The sequence below is a fragment of the Oncorhynchus nerka genome, linkage group LG13, assembly GCF_034236695.1.
Source record: "Oncorhynchus nerka isolate Pitt River linkage group LG13, Oner_Uvic_2.0, whole genome shotgun sequence".
In the NCBI taxonomy this organism is placed as follows: domain Eukaryota; kingdom Metazoa; phylum Chordata; class Actinopteri; order Salmoniformes; family Salmonidae; genus Oncorhynchus; species Oncorhynchus nerka.
The window spans coordinates 11239416-11253152 of record NC_088408.1 but is presented as its reverse complement, the minus strand read 5'-3'; the positions used below and the strand labels follow the sequence as shown (position 1 = coordinate 11253152).

Here is a 13737-nt window from a genome sequence, read left to right as displayed (position 1 = left end):
GCCTACCTGGTTAAATAAAGGTGTTCTCAACTAACCTACCTGGTTAAATAAAGGTGTTCTCAACTAGCCTACCTGGTTAAATAAAGGTGTTCTCAACTAGCCTACCTGGTTAAATAAAGGTGTTCTCAACTAGCCTTCCTGGTTAAATAAAGGTGTTCTCAACTAACCTACCTGGTTAAATAAAGGTGTTCTCAACTAGCCTACCTGGTTAAATAAAGGTGTTCTCAACTAGCCTACCTGGTTAAATAAAGGTGTTCTCAACTAGCCTACCTGGTTAAATAAAGGTGTTCTCAACTAGCCTACCTGGTTAAATAAAGGTGTTCTCAACTAACCTACCTGGTTAAATAAAGGTGTTCTCAACTAGCCTACCTGGTTAAATAAAGGTGTTCTCAACTAGCCTACCTGGTTAAATAAAGGTGTTCTCAACTAGCCTACCTGGTTAAATAAAGGTGTTCTCAACTAGCCTACCTGGTTAAATAAAGGTGTTCTCAACTAGCCTACCTGGTTAAATAAAGGTGTTCTCAACTAGCCTACCTGGTTAAATAAAGGTGTTCTCAACTAGCCTACCTGGTTAAATAAAGGTGTTCTCAACTAGCCTACCTGGTTAAATAAAGGTGTTCTCAACTAGCCTACCTGGTTAAATAAAGGTGTTCTCAACTAGCCTACCTGGTTAAATAAAGGTGTTCTCAACTAGCCTACCTGGTTAAATAAAGGTGTTCTCAACTAGCCTACCTGGTTAAATAAAGGTGTTCTCAACTAGCCTACCTGGTTAAATAAAGGTGTTCTCAACTAACCTACCTGGTTAAATAAAGGTGTTCTCAACTAGCCTACCTGGTTAAATAAAGGTGTTCTCAACTAGCCTACCTGGTTAAATAAAGGTGTTCTCAACTAGCCTACCTGGTTAAATAAAGGTGTTCTCAACTAGCCTACCTGGTTAAATAAAGGTGTTCTCAACTAGCCTACCTGGTTAAATAAAGGTGTTCTCAACTAGCCTACCTGGTTAAATAAAGGTGTTCTCAACTAGCCTTCCTGGTTAAATAAAGGTGTTCTCAACTAGCCTTCCTGGTTAAATAAAGGTGTTCTCAACTAGCCTACCTGGTTAAATAAAGGTGTTCTCAACTAGCCTACCTGGTTAAATAAAGGTGTTCTCAACTAGCCTACCTGGTTAAATAAAGGTGTTCTCAACTAGCCTACCTGGTTAAATAAAGGTGTTCTCAACTAGCCTACCTGGTTAAATAAAGGTGTTCTCAACTAGCCTACCTGGTTAAATAAAGGTGTTCTCAACTAGCCTACCTGGTTAAATAAAGGTGTTCTCAACTAACCTACCTGGTTAAATAAAGGTGTTCTCAACTAGCCTACCTGGTTAAATAAAGGTGTTCTCAACTAACCTACCTGGTTAAATAAAGGTGTTCTCAACTAACCTACCTGGTTAAATAAAGGTGTTCTCAACTAGCCTACCTGGTTAAATAAAGGTGTTCTCAACTAGCCTACCTGGTTAAATAAAGGTGTTCTCAACTAGCCTACCTGGTTAAATAAAGGTGTTCTCAACTAGCCTACCTGGTTAAATAAAGGTGTTCTCAACTAGCCTACCTGGTTAAATAAAGGTGTTCTCAACTAGCCTACCTGGTTAAATAAAGGTGTTCTCAACTAGCCTACCTGGTTAAATAAAGGTGTTCTCAACTAACCTACCTGGTTAAATAAAGGTGTTCTCAACTAGCCTACCTGGTTAAATAAAGGTGTTCTCAACTAGCCTTCCTGGTTAAATAAAGGTGTTCTCAACTGGCCTACCTGGTTAAATAAAGGTGTTCTCAACTAGCCTACCTGGTTAAATAAAGGTGTTCTCAACTAACCTACCTGGTTAAATAAAGGAGAATAAAAAATAAAAAAAATGTATCAATGGTTTCACTCAGGAGACCTTGGTCATTAGATGCAGCTAGTTTCTTTAATATCGTTCTCATACAGCTCAGATTTAGTTATTGTTTTTATTTCACCTTTATTTAACCAGGAAGGCTAGTTGAGAACACCTTTATTTAACCAACTGAGAACACCTTTATTTAACCTGGTTAACCTTTATTTAACCAGGAAGGCAGTTGAGAACACCTTTATTTAACCAGGAAGGCTAGTTGAGCTAGTTGAGAACACCTTTATTTAACCTGGTTGAGAACACCTTTTATAAAGGTAGGCTAGTTGAGAACACCTTTATTTAACCAACTAGTTGAGAACACCTTTATTTAACCAGGAAGGCTAGTTCTCAACAGGAAGCCTACCTGGTTAAATAACCAGGTAGGCTAGTTCAACACCTTTATTTAACCTGGTTAAACACCTTTATTTAACCAGGTAGGCTAGTTGAGAACACCTTTATTTAACCAGGTAGGCTAGTTGAGAACAAGTTCTCATTTGCAACTGCGACCTGGCCAAGATAAAGCAAAGCAGTTCGACACATACAACAACACAGAGTTACACACGGAATAAACAAACATATAACCAATGAATCAGTAGAAAAAGTCGATATACAGCAAATGTGCAAATGAGGTAGGATGAGGGAGGTAAGGCAATAAATAGGCCTTGGTGGAGAAGTAATTACAATATAGCAATTAAACACTGGAATGGTAGATGTGCAGGTTCATTGATCTGTGAGCTGCTCTGACAGCTGGTGCTTAACGCTAGTGAGGGAGGTAAGTGTCTCCCGCAGATGCAGCTCATGTGAATCAGTATTTACTGAAAGAAGTAGCTGCAGGACTCACATGTGAGTAACAGTAAAGTTACTGGTGCTTTTATAGTCAACCATTGCTTTTATTGGATCAAATCAAATGCATTACAATCAACATGATAACATGTACCTGGAGCTAACTGTGCAGATAGCACTACTGGGTGATCTGAAAAGTCATAGTCAATCAATCAATAACATAATGATGTAGCAACAAACAAACAAATGTTTATCTTTAATTTATCATCTGTAGAAATGATGAGAATAGAAAGGTTCAGAACGTTTGTGAAGCATCACAGCACAGTTGGAAAATACATGGCAAATATAAATCCAATATGGATGGTGTTAAGAGATAGACGGGAGGGTTGAATGGAGCTGATGGGACTGGATGGTGTTAAGAGATGGATGGGAGGAGTTGAATGGAGCTGATGGGACTGGATGGTGTTCAGAGACAGATGGGAGGGGTTGAATGGAGCTGATGGGACTGGATGGTGTTCAGAGACAGATGGGAGGGGTTGAATGGAGCTGATGGGACTGGATGGTGTTCAGAGACAGATGGCAGGGGTTGAATGGAGCTGATGGGACTGGATGGTGTTCAGAGACAGATGGGAGGGGTTGAATGGAGCTGATGGGACTGGATGGTGTTCAGAGACAGATGGGGGGTTGAATGGAGCTGATGGGACTGGATGGTGTTCAGAGACAGATGGGAGGAGTTGAATGGAGCTGATGGGACTGGATGGTGTTCAGAGATGGATGGGAGGAGTTGAATGGAGCTGATGGGACTGGATGGTGTTCAGAGACAGAGGGGAGGGGTTGAATGGAGCTGATGGGACTGGATGGTGTTCAGAGACAGATGGGAGGGGTTGAATGGAGCTGATGGGACTGGATGGTGTTAAGAGATGGATGGGAGGAGTTGAATGGAGCTGATGGGACTGGATGGTGTTCAGAGATAGACGGGAGGGTTGAATGGAGCTGATGGGACTGGATGGTGTTAAGAGATGGATGGGAGGAGTTGAATGGAGCTGATGGGACTGGATGGTGTTCAGAGATAGACGGGAGGTTGAATGGAGCTGATGGGACTGGATGGTGTTAAGAGATAACCGGGAGGGTTGAATGGAGCTGATGGGACTGGATGGTGTTCAGAGATAGACGGGAGGGTTGAATGGAGCTGATGGGACTGGATGGTGTTCAGAGACAGACGGGAGGGTTGAATGGAGCTGATGGGACTGGATGGTGTTCAGAGACAGATGGGAGGGGTTGAATGGAGCTGATGGGACTGGATGGTGTTCAGAGACAGATGGGAGGGGTTGAATGGAGCTGATGGGACTGGATGGTGTTCAGAGACAGATGGGAGGAGTTGAATGGAGCTGATGGGACTGGATGGTGTTCAGAGACAGACGGGAGGGTTGAATGGAGCTGAAATGGTGTTAAGAGATGGATGGGAGGTTGAATGGAGCTGATGGGACTGGATGGTGTTAAGAGATGGATGGGAGGAGTTGAATGGAGCTGATGGGACTGGATGGTGTTCAGAGATAGACGGGAGGGTTGAATGGAGCTGATGGGACTGGATGGTGTTCAGAGACAGATGGGAGGGGTTGAATGGAGCTGATGGGACTGGATGGTGTTCAGAGACAGATGGGGGGTTGAATGGAGCTGATGGGACTGGATGGTGTTCAGAGACAGATGGGAGTTCATGGAGCTGATGGGACTGGATGGTGTTCAGAGATGGATGGGAGGAGTTGAATGGAGCATGGGACTGGATGGTGTTCAGAGACAGAGGGGAGGGGTTGAATGGAGCTGATGGGACTGGATGGTGTTCAGAGACAGATGGGAGGGGTTGAATGGAGCTGATGGGACTGGATGGTGTTCAGAGATGGATGGGAAGTTGAATGGAGCTGATGGGACTGGATGGTGTTCAGAGATAACGGGAGGGTTGAATGGAGCTGATGGGACTGGATGGTGTTAAGAGATGGATGGGAGGAGTTGAATGGAGCTGATGGGACTGGATGGTGTTCAGAGATAGTCGGGAGGGGTTGAATGGAGCTGATGGGACTGGATGGTGTTAAGAGACAACGGGAGGGTTGAATGGAGCTGATGGGACTGGATGGTGTTCAGAGACATCGGGAGGGTTGAATGGAGCTGATGGGACTGGATGGTGTTCAGAGACAGATGGGAGGGGTTGAATGGAGCTGATGGGACTGGATGGTGTTCAGAGACAGATGGGAGGGGTTGAATGGAGCTGATGGGACTGGATGGTGTTCAGAGACAGATGGGAGGAGTTGAATGGAGCTGATGGGACTGGATGGTGTTCAGAGACAGACGGGAGGGTTGAATGGAGCTGATGGGACTGGATGGTGTTAAGAGATGGATGGGAGGGTTGAATGGAGCTGATGGGACTGGATGGTGTTAAGAGATGGATGGTAGGAGTTGAATGGAGCTGATGGGACTGGATGGTGTTCAGAGATAGACGGGAGGGTTGAATGGAGCTGATGGGATTGGATGGTGTTCAGAGATAGACGGGAGGGTTGAATGGAGCTGATGGGACTGGATGGTGTTCAGAGACAGATGGGAGGGATTGAATGGAGCTGATGGGACTGGATGGTATAAGGAGACAGATGGGAGGGGTTGAATGGAGCTGATGGGACTGGATGGTGTTCAGAGATGGATGGGAGGAGTTGAATGGAGCTGATGGGACTGGATGGTGTTCAGAGACAGATGGGAGGGGTTGAATGGAGCTGATGGGACTGGATGGTGTTCAGAGACAGATGGGAGGGGTTGAATGGAGCTGATGGGACTGGATGGTGTTAAGAGATGGATGGGAGGAGTTGAATGGAGCTGATGGGACTGGATGGTGTTCAGAGATAGACGGGAGGGTTGAATGGAGCTGATGGGACTGGATGGTGTTAAGAGATGGATGGGAGGAGTTGAATGGAGCTGATGGGACTGGATGGTGTTCAGAGATAGACGGGAGGGGTTGAATGGAGCTGATGGGACTGGATGGTGTTAAGAGATAGACGGGAGGGTTGAATGGAGCTGATGGGACTGGATGGTGTTCAGAGATAGACGGGAGGGTTGAATGGAGCTGATGGGACTGGATGGTGTTCAGAGACAGACGGGAGGGTTGAATGGAGCTGATGGGACTGGATGGTGTTCAGAGACAGATGGGAGGGGTTGAATGGAGCTGATGGGACTGGATGGTGTTCAGAGACAGATGGGAGGGGTTGAATGGAGCTGATGGGACTGGATGGTGTTCAGAGACAGATGGGAGGAGTTGAATGGAGCTGATGGGACTGGATGGTGTTCAGAGACAGACGGGAGGGGTTGAATGGAGCTGATGGGACTGGATGGTGTTAAGAGATGGATGGGAGGGTTGAATGGAGCTGATGGGACTGGATGGTGTTAAGAGATGGATGGGAGGAGTTGAATGGAGCTGATGGGACTGGATGGTGTTCAGAGATAGACGGGAGGGTTGAATGGAGCTGATGGGACTGGATGGTGTTCAGAGATAGACGGGAGGGTTGAATGGAGCTGATGGGACTGGATGGTGTTCAGAGACAGATGGGAGGGATTGAATGGAGCTGATGGGACTGGATGGTGTTCAGAGACAGATGGGAGGGGTTGAATGGAGCTGATGGGACTGGATGGTGTTCAGAGACAGATGGGAGGGGTTGAATGGAGCTGATGGGACTGGATGGTGTTCAGAGACAGACGGGAGGGTTGAATGGAGCTGATGGGACTGGATGGTGTTCAGAGACAGATGGGAGGGGTTGAATGGAGCTGATGGGACTGGATGGTGTTCAGAGACAGATGGGAGGGGTTGAATGGAGCTGATGGGACTGGATGGTGTTCAGAGACAGATGGGAGGAGTTGAATGGAGCTGATGGGACTGGATGGTGTTCAGAGACAGACGGGAGGGTTGAATGGAGCTGATGGGACTGGATGGTGTTAAGAGATGGATGGGAGGGTTGAATGGAGCTGATGGGACTGGATGGTGTTAAGAGATGGATGGGAGGAGTTGAATGGAGCTGATGGGACTGGATGGTGTTCAGAGATAGACGGGAGGGTTGAATGGAGCTGATGGGACTGGATGGTGTTCAGAGATAGACGGGAGGGTTGAATGGAGCTGATGGGACTGGATGGTGTTCAGAGACAGATGGGAGGGACTGAATGGAGCTGATGGGACTGGATGGTGTTCAGAGACAGATGGGAGGGGTTGAATGGAGCTGATGGGACTGGATGGTGTTCAGAGACAGATGGGAGGAGTTGAATGGAGCTGATGGGACTGGATGGTGTTCAGAGACAGACGGGAGGGTTGAATGGAGCTGATGGGACTGGATGGTGTTAAGAGATGGATGGGAGGGTTGAATGGAGCTGATGGGACTGGATGGTGTTAAGAGATGGATGGGAGGAGTTGAATGGAGCTGATGGGACTGGATGGTGTTCAGAGATAGACGGGAGGGTTGAATGGAGCTGATGGGACTGGATGGTGTTCAGAGATAGACGGGAGGAGGGTTGAATGGAGCTGATGGGACTGGATGGTGTTCAGAGACAGATGGGAGGGGTTGAATGGAGCTGATGGGACTGGATGGTGTTCAGAGACAGATGGGAGGGGTTGAATGGAGCTGATGGGACTGGATGGTGTTCAGAGACAGATGGGAGGAGTTGAATGGAGCTGATGGGACTGGATGGTGTTCAGAGACAGACGGGAGGGTTGAATGGAGCTGATGGGACTGGATGGTGTTAAGAGATGGATGGGAGGGGTTGAATGGAGCTGATGGGACTGGATGGTGTTCAGAGACAGATGGGAGGAGTTGAATGGAGCTGATGGGACTGGATGGTGTTCAGAGACAGACGGGAGGGTTGAATGGAGCTGATGGGACTGGATGGTGTTAAGAGATGAATGGGAGGGTTGAATGGAGCTGATGGGACTGGATGGTGTTAAGGGATGGATGGGAGGAGTTGAATGGAGCTGATGGGACTGGATGGTGTTCAGAGATAGACGGGAGGGTTGAATGGAGCTGATGGGACTGGATGGTGTTCAGAGATAGACGGGAGGGTTGAATGGAGCTGATGGGACTGGATGGTGTTCAGAGACAGATGGGAGGGGTTGACTGGAGCTGATGGGACTGGATGGTGTTCAGAGACAGATGGGAGGGGTTGAATGGAGCTGATGGGACTGGATGGTGTTCAGAGATAGATTAGAGGGTTGAATGGAGCTGATGGGACTGGATGGTGTTCAGAGACAGATGGGAGGGGTTGAATGGAGCTGATGGGACTGGATGGTGTTCAGAGACAGATGGGAGGGGTTGAATGGAGCTGATGGGACTGGATGGTGTTCAGAGACAGATGGGAGGAGTTGAATGGAGCTGATGGGACTGGATGGTGTTCAGAGACAGACGGGAGGGTTGAATGGAGCTGATGGGACTGGATGGTGTTAAGAGATGGATGGGAGGGTTGAATGGAGCTGATGGGACTGGATGGTGTTAAGAGATGGATGGGAGGAGTTGAATGGAGCTGATGGGACTGGATGGTGTTCAGAGATAGACGGGAGGGTTGAATGGAGCTGATGGGACTGGATGGTGTTCAGAGATAGACGGGAGGGTTGAATGGAGCTGATGGGACTGGATGGTGTTCAGAGACAGATGGGAGGGACTGAATGGAGCTGATGGGACTGGATGGTGTTCAGAGACAGATGGGAGGGGTTGAATGGAGCTGATGGGACTGGATGGTGTTCAGAGACAGATGGGAGGAGTTGAATGGAGCTGATGGGACTGGATGGTGTTCAGAGACAGACGGGAGGGTTGAATGGAGCTGATGGGACTGGATGGTGTTAAGAGATGGATGGGAGGGTTGAATGGGGCTGATGGGACTGGATGGTGTTAAGAGATGGATGGGAGGAGTTGAATGGAGCTGATGGGACTGGATGGTGTTCAGAGATAGACGGGAGGGTTGAATGGAGCTGATGGGACTGGATGGTGTTCAGAGATGGATGGGAGGGGTTGAATGGAGCTGATGGGACTGGATGGTGTTCAGAGACAGATGGGAGGAGTTGAATGGAGCTGATGGGACTGGATGGTGTTCAGAGACAGACGGGAGGGTTGAATGGAGCTGATGGGACTGGATGGTGTTAAGAGATGAATGGGAGGGTTGAATGGAGCTGATGGGACTGGATGGTGTTAAGGGATGGATGGGAGGAGTTGAATGGAGCTGATGGGACTGGATGGTGTTCAGAGATAGACGGGAGGGTTGAATGGAGCTGATGGGACTGGATGGTGTTCAGAGATAGACGGGAGGGTTGAATGGAGCTGATGGGACTGGATGGTGTTCAGAGACAGATGGGAGGGGTTGACTGGAGCTGATGGGACTGGATGGTGTTCAGAGACAGATGGGAGGGGTTGAATGGAGCTGATGGGACTGGATGGTGTTCAGAGACAGATGGGAGGGGTTGAATGGAGCTGATGGGACTGGATGGTGTTCAGAGACAGATGGGAGGAGTTGAATGGAGCTGATGGGACTGGATGGTGTTCAGAGACAGACGGGGAGGGTTGAATGGAGCTGATGGGACTGGATGGTGTTAAGAGATGGATGGGAGGGTTGAATGGAGCTGATGGGACTGGATGGTGTTCAGAGACAGATGGGAGGAGTTGAATGGAGCTGATGGGACTGGATGGTGTTCAGAGACAGATGGGAGGGTTGAATGGAGCTGATGGGACTGGATGGTGTTAAGAGATGAATGGGAGGGTTGAATGGAGCTGATGGGACTGGATGGTGTTAAGGGATGGATGGGAGGAGTTGAATGGAGCTGATGGGACTGGATGGTGTTCAGAGATAGACGGGAGGGTTGAATGGAGCTGATGGGACTGGATGGTGTTCAGAGATAGACGGGAGGGTTGAATGGAGCTGATGGGACTGGATGGTGTTCAGAGACAGATGGGAGGGGTTGACTGGAGCTGATGGGACTGGATGGTGTTCAGAGACAGATGGGAGGGTTGAATGGAGCTGATGGGACTGGATGGTGTTCAGAGATAGATGGGAGGGTTGAATGGAGCTGATGGGACTGGATGGTGTTCAGAGACAGATGGGAGGGTTGAATGGAGCTGATGGGACTGGATGGTGTTCAGAGACAGATGGGAGGGGTTGAATGGAGCTGATGGGACTGGATGGTGTTCAGAGACAGATGGGAGGAGTTGAATGGAGCTGATGGGACTGGATGGTGTTCAGAGACAGACGGGAGGGTTGAATGGAGCTGATGGGACTGGATGGTGTTAAGAGATGGATGGGAGGGTTGAATGGAGCTGATGGGACTGGATGGTGTTAAGAGATGGATGGGAGGAGTTGAATGGAGCTGATGGGACTGGATGGTGTTCAGAGATAGACGGGAGGGTTGAATGGAGCTGATGGGACTGGATGGTGTTCAGAGATAACGGGAGGGTTGAATGGAGCTGATGGGACTGGATGGTGTTGACAGATGGGAGGGACTGAATGGGCTGATGGGACTGGATGGTGTTCAGAGACAGATGGGAGGGGTTGAATGGAGCTGATGGGACTGGATGGTGTTCAGAGACAGATGGGAGGAGTTGAATGGAGCTGATGGGACTGGATGGTGTTCAGAGACAGACGGGAGGGTTGAATGGAGCTGATGGGACTGGATGGTGTTAAGAGATGGATGGGAGGGTTGAATGGGCTGATGGGACTGGATGGTGTTAAGAGATGGATGTTGAATGGAGCTGATGGGACTGGATGGTGTTCAGAGATAGGAGGGAGGGTTGAATGGAGCTGATGGGACTGGATGGTGTTCAGAGATGGATGGGAGGGGTTGAATGGAGCTGATGGGACTGGATGGTGTTCAGAGACAGATGGGAGGAGTTGAATGGAGCTGATGGGACTGGATGGTGTTCAGAGACAGACGGGAGGGTTGAATGGAGCTGATGGGACTGGATGGTGTTAAGAGATGAATGGGAGGGTTGAATGGAGCTGATGGGACTGGATGGTGTTAAGAGATGGATGGGAGGAGTTGAATGGAGCTGATGGGACTGGATGGTGTTCAGAGATAGACGGGAGGGTTGAATGGAGCTGATGGGACTGGATGGTGTTCAGAGATAGACGGGAGGGTTGAATGGAGCTGATGGGACTGGATGGTGTTCAGAGACAGATGGGAGGGGTTGACTGGAGCTGATGGGACTGGATGGTGTTCAGAGACAGATGGGAGGGGTTGAATGGAGCTGATGGGACTGGATGGTGTTCAGAGATAGATTAGAGGGTTGAATGGAGCTGATGGGACTGGATGGTGTTCAGAGACAGATGGGAGGGGTTGAATGGAGCTGATGGGACTGGATGGTGTTCAGAGACAGATGGAGGGTTGAATGGAGCTGATGGGACTGGATGGTGTTCAGAGACAGATGGAGGGTTGAATGGAGCTGATGGGACTGGATGGTGTTAAGAGATGGATGGAGGGTTGAATGGAGCTGATGGGACTGGATGGTGTTAAGAGATGGATGGGAGGAGTTGAATGGAGCTGATGGGACTGGATGGTGTTCAGAGATAGACGGGAGGGTTGAATGGAGCTGATGGGACTGGATGGTGTTCAGAGACAGACGGGGGGGTTGAATGGAGCTGATGGGACTGGATGGTGTTCAGAGACAGATGGGAGGGTTGAATGGAGCTGATGGGACTGGATGGTGTTCAGAGACAGATGGGGGGTTGAATGGAGCTGATGGGACTGGATGGTGTTCAGAGATAGATGGGAGGGTTGAATGGAGCTGATGGGACTGGATGGTGTTCAGAGACAGATGGGAGGGTTGAATGGAGCTGATGGGACTGGATGGTGTTCAGAGACAGATGGAGGGTTGAATGGAGCTGATGGGACTGGATGGTGTTCAGAGACAGATGGAGGGTTGAATGGAGCTGATGGGACTGGATGGTGTTCAGAGACAGATGGAGGGTTGAATGGAGCTGATGGGACTGGATGGTGTTCAGAGACAGATGGGAGGGGTTGAATGGAGCTGATGGGACTGGATGGTGTTCAGAGACAGATGGAGGGTTGAATGGAGCTGATGGGACTGGATGGTGTTCAGAGACAGATGGGGGTTGAATGGAGCTGATGGGACTGGATGGTGTTCAGAGATAGACGGGAGGGTTGAATGGAGCTGATGGGACTGGATGGTGTTCAGAGACAGATGGGGGGTTGAATGGAGCTGATGGGACTGGATGGTGGAGCAGATGGGAGGAGTTGAATGGACTGATGGGATGGTGTTCAGAGATGGATGGGAGGAGTTGAATGGAGCTGATGGGACTGGATGGTGTTCAGAGACAGATGGAGGGTTGAATGGAGCTGATGGGACTGGATGGTGTTGAGACAGATGAGGGGTTGAATGGAGCTGATGGGACTGGATGGTGTTCAGAGACAGATGGGAGGGGTTGAATGGAGCTGATGGGACTGGATGGTGTTCAGAGACAGATGGAGGGTTGAATGGAGCTGATGGGACTGGATGGTGTTCAGAGACAGATGGGAGGGGTTGAATGGAGCTGATGGCACTGGATGGTGTTCAGAGATAGACGGGAGGGTTGAATGGAGCTGATGGGACTGGATGGTGTTCAGAGACAGACGGGAGGGTTGAATGGAGCTGATGGGACTGGATGGTGTTAAGAGATGGATGGGAGGAGTTGAATGGAGCTGATGGGACTGGATGGTGTTCATAGACAGATGGGAGGAGTTGAATGGAGCTGATGGGACTGGATGGTGTTCAGAGACAGATGGGAGGGGTTGAATGGAGCTGATGGGACTGGATGGTGTTCAGAGACAGATGGGAGGGGTTGAATGGAGCTGATGGGACTGGATGGTGTTCAGAGACAGATGGGAGGGGTTGAATGGAGCTGATGGGACTGGATGGTGTTCAGAGACAGATGGGAGGGGTTGAATGGAGCTGATGGGACTGGATGGTGTTAAGAGATGGATGGGAGGAGTTGAATGGAGCTGATGGGACTGGATGGTGTTCAGAGATAGACGGGAGGGTTGAATGGAGCTGATGGGACTGGATGGTGTTCAGAGATGGATGGGAGGAGTTGAATGGAGCTGATGGGACTGGATGGTGTTCAGAGATAGACGGGAGGGGTTGAATGGAGCTGATGGGACTGGATGGTGTTAAGAGATAGACGGGAGGGTTGAATGGAGCTGATGGGACTGGATGGTGTTCAGAGATAGACGGGAGGGTTGAATGGAGCTGATGGGACTGGATGGTATTCAGAGACAGACGGGAGGGTTGAATGGAGCTGATGGGACTGGATGGTGTTCAGAGACAGATGGGAGGGGTTGAATGGAGCTGATGGGACTGGATGGTGTTCAGAGACAGATGGGAGGGGTTGAATGGAGCTGATGGGACTGGATGGTGTTCAGAGACAGATGGGAGGAGTTGAATGGAGCTGATGGGACTGGATGGTGTTCAGAGACAGACGGGAGGGTTGAATGGAGCTGATGGGACTGGATGGTGTTAAGAGATGGATGGGAGGGTTGAATGGAGCTGATGGGACTGGATGGTGTTAAGAGATGGATGGGAGGAGTTGAATGGAGCTGATGGGACTGGATGGTGTTCAGAGATAGACGGGAGGGTTGAATGGAGCTGATGGGACTGGATGGTGTTCAGAGATAGACGGGAGGGTTGAATGGAGCTGATGGGACTGGATGGTGTTCAGAGACAGATGGGAGGGGTTGAATGGAGCTGATGGGACTGGATGGTGTTCAGAGACAGATGGAGGGTTGAATGGAGCTGATGGGACTGGATGGTGTTCAGAGACAGATGGAGGGTTGAATGGAGCTGATGGGACTGGATGGTGTTCAGAGACAGATGGGGGGTTGAATGGAGCTGATGGGACTGGATGGTGTTCAGAGATAGACGGGAGGGTTGAATGGAGCTGATGGGACTGGATGGTGTTCAGAGACAGATGGGAGGGGTTGAATGGAGCTGATGGGACTGGATGGTGTTCAGAGACAGATGGGAGGGGTTGAATGGAGCTGATGGGACTGGATGGTGTTC

At 49.5% G+C, this 13737-nt stretch overlaps 1 pseudogene; it reads left to right on the top strand.

The window, feature by feature from the left end:
- The window catches only part of LOC115140370 (ryanodine receptor 3-like), a 310457-nt pseudogene that overhangs the window by 130440 nt on the left and 166280 nt on the right, over positions 1 to 13737 (top strand).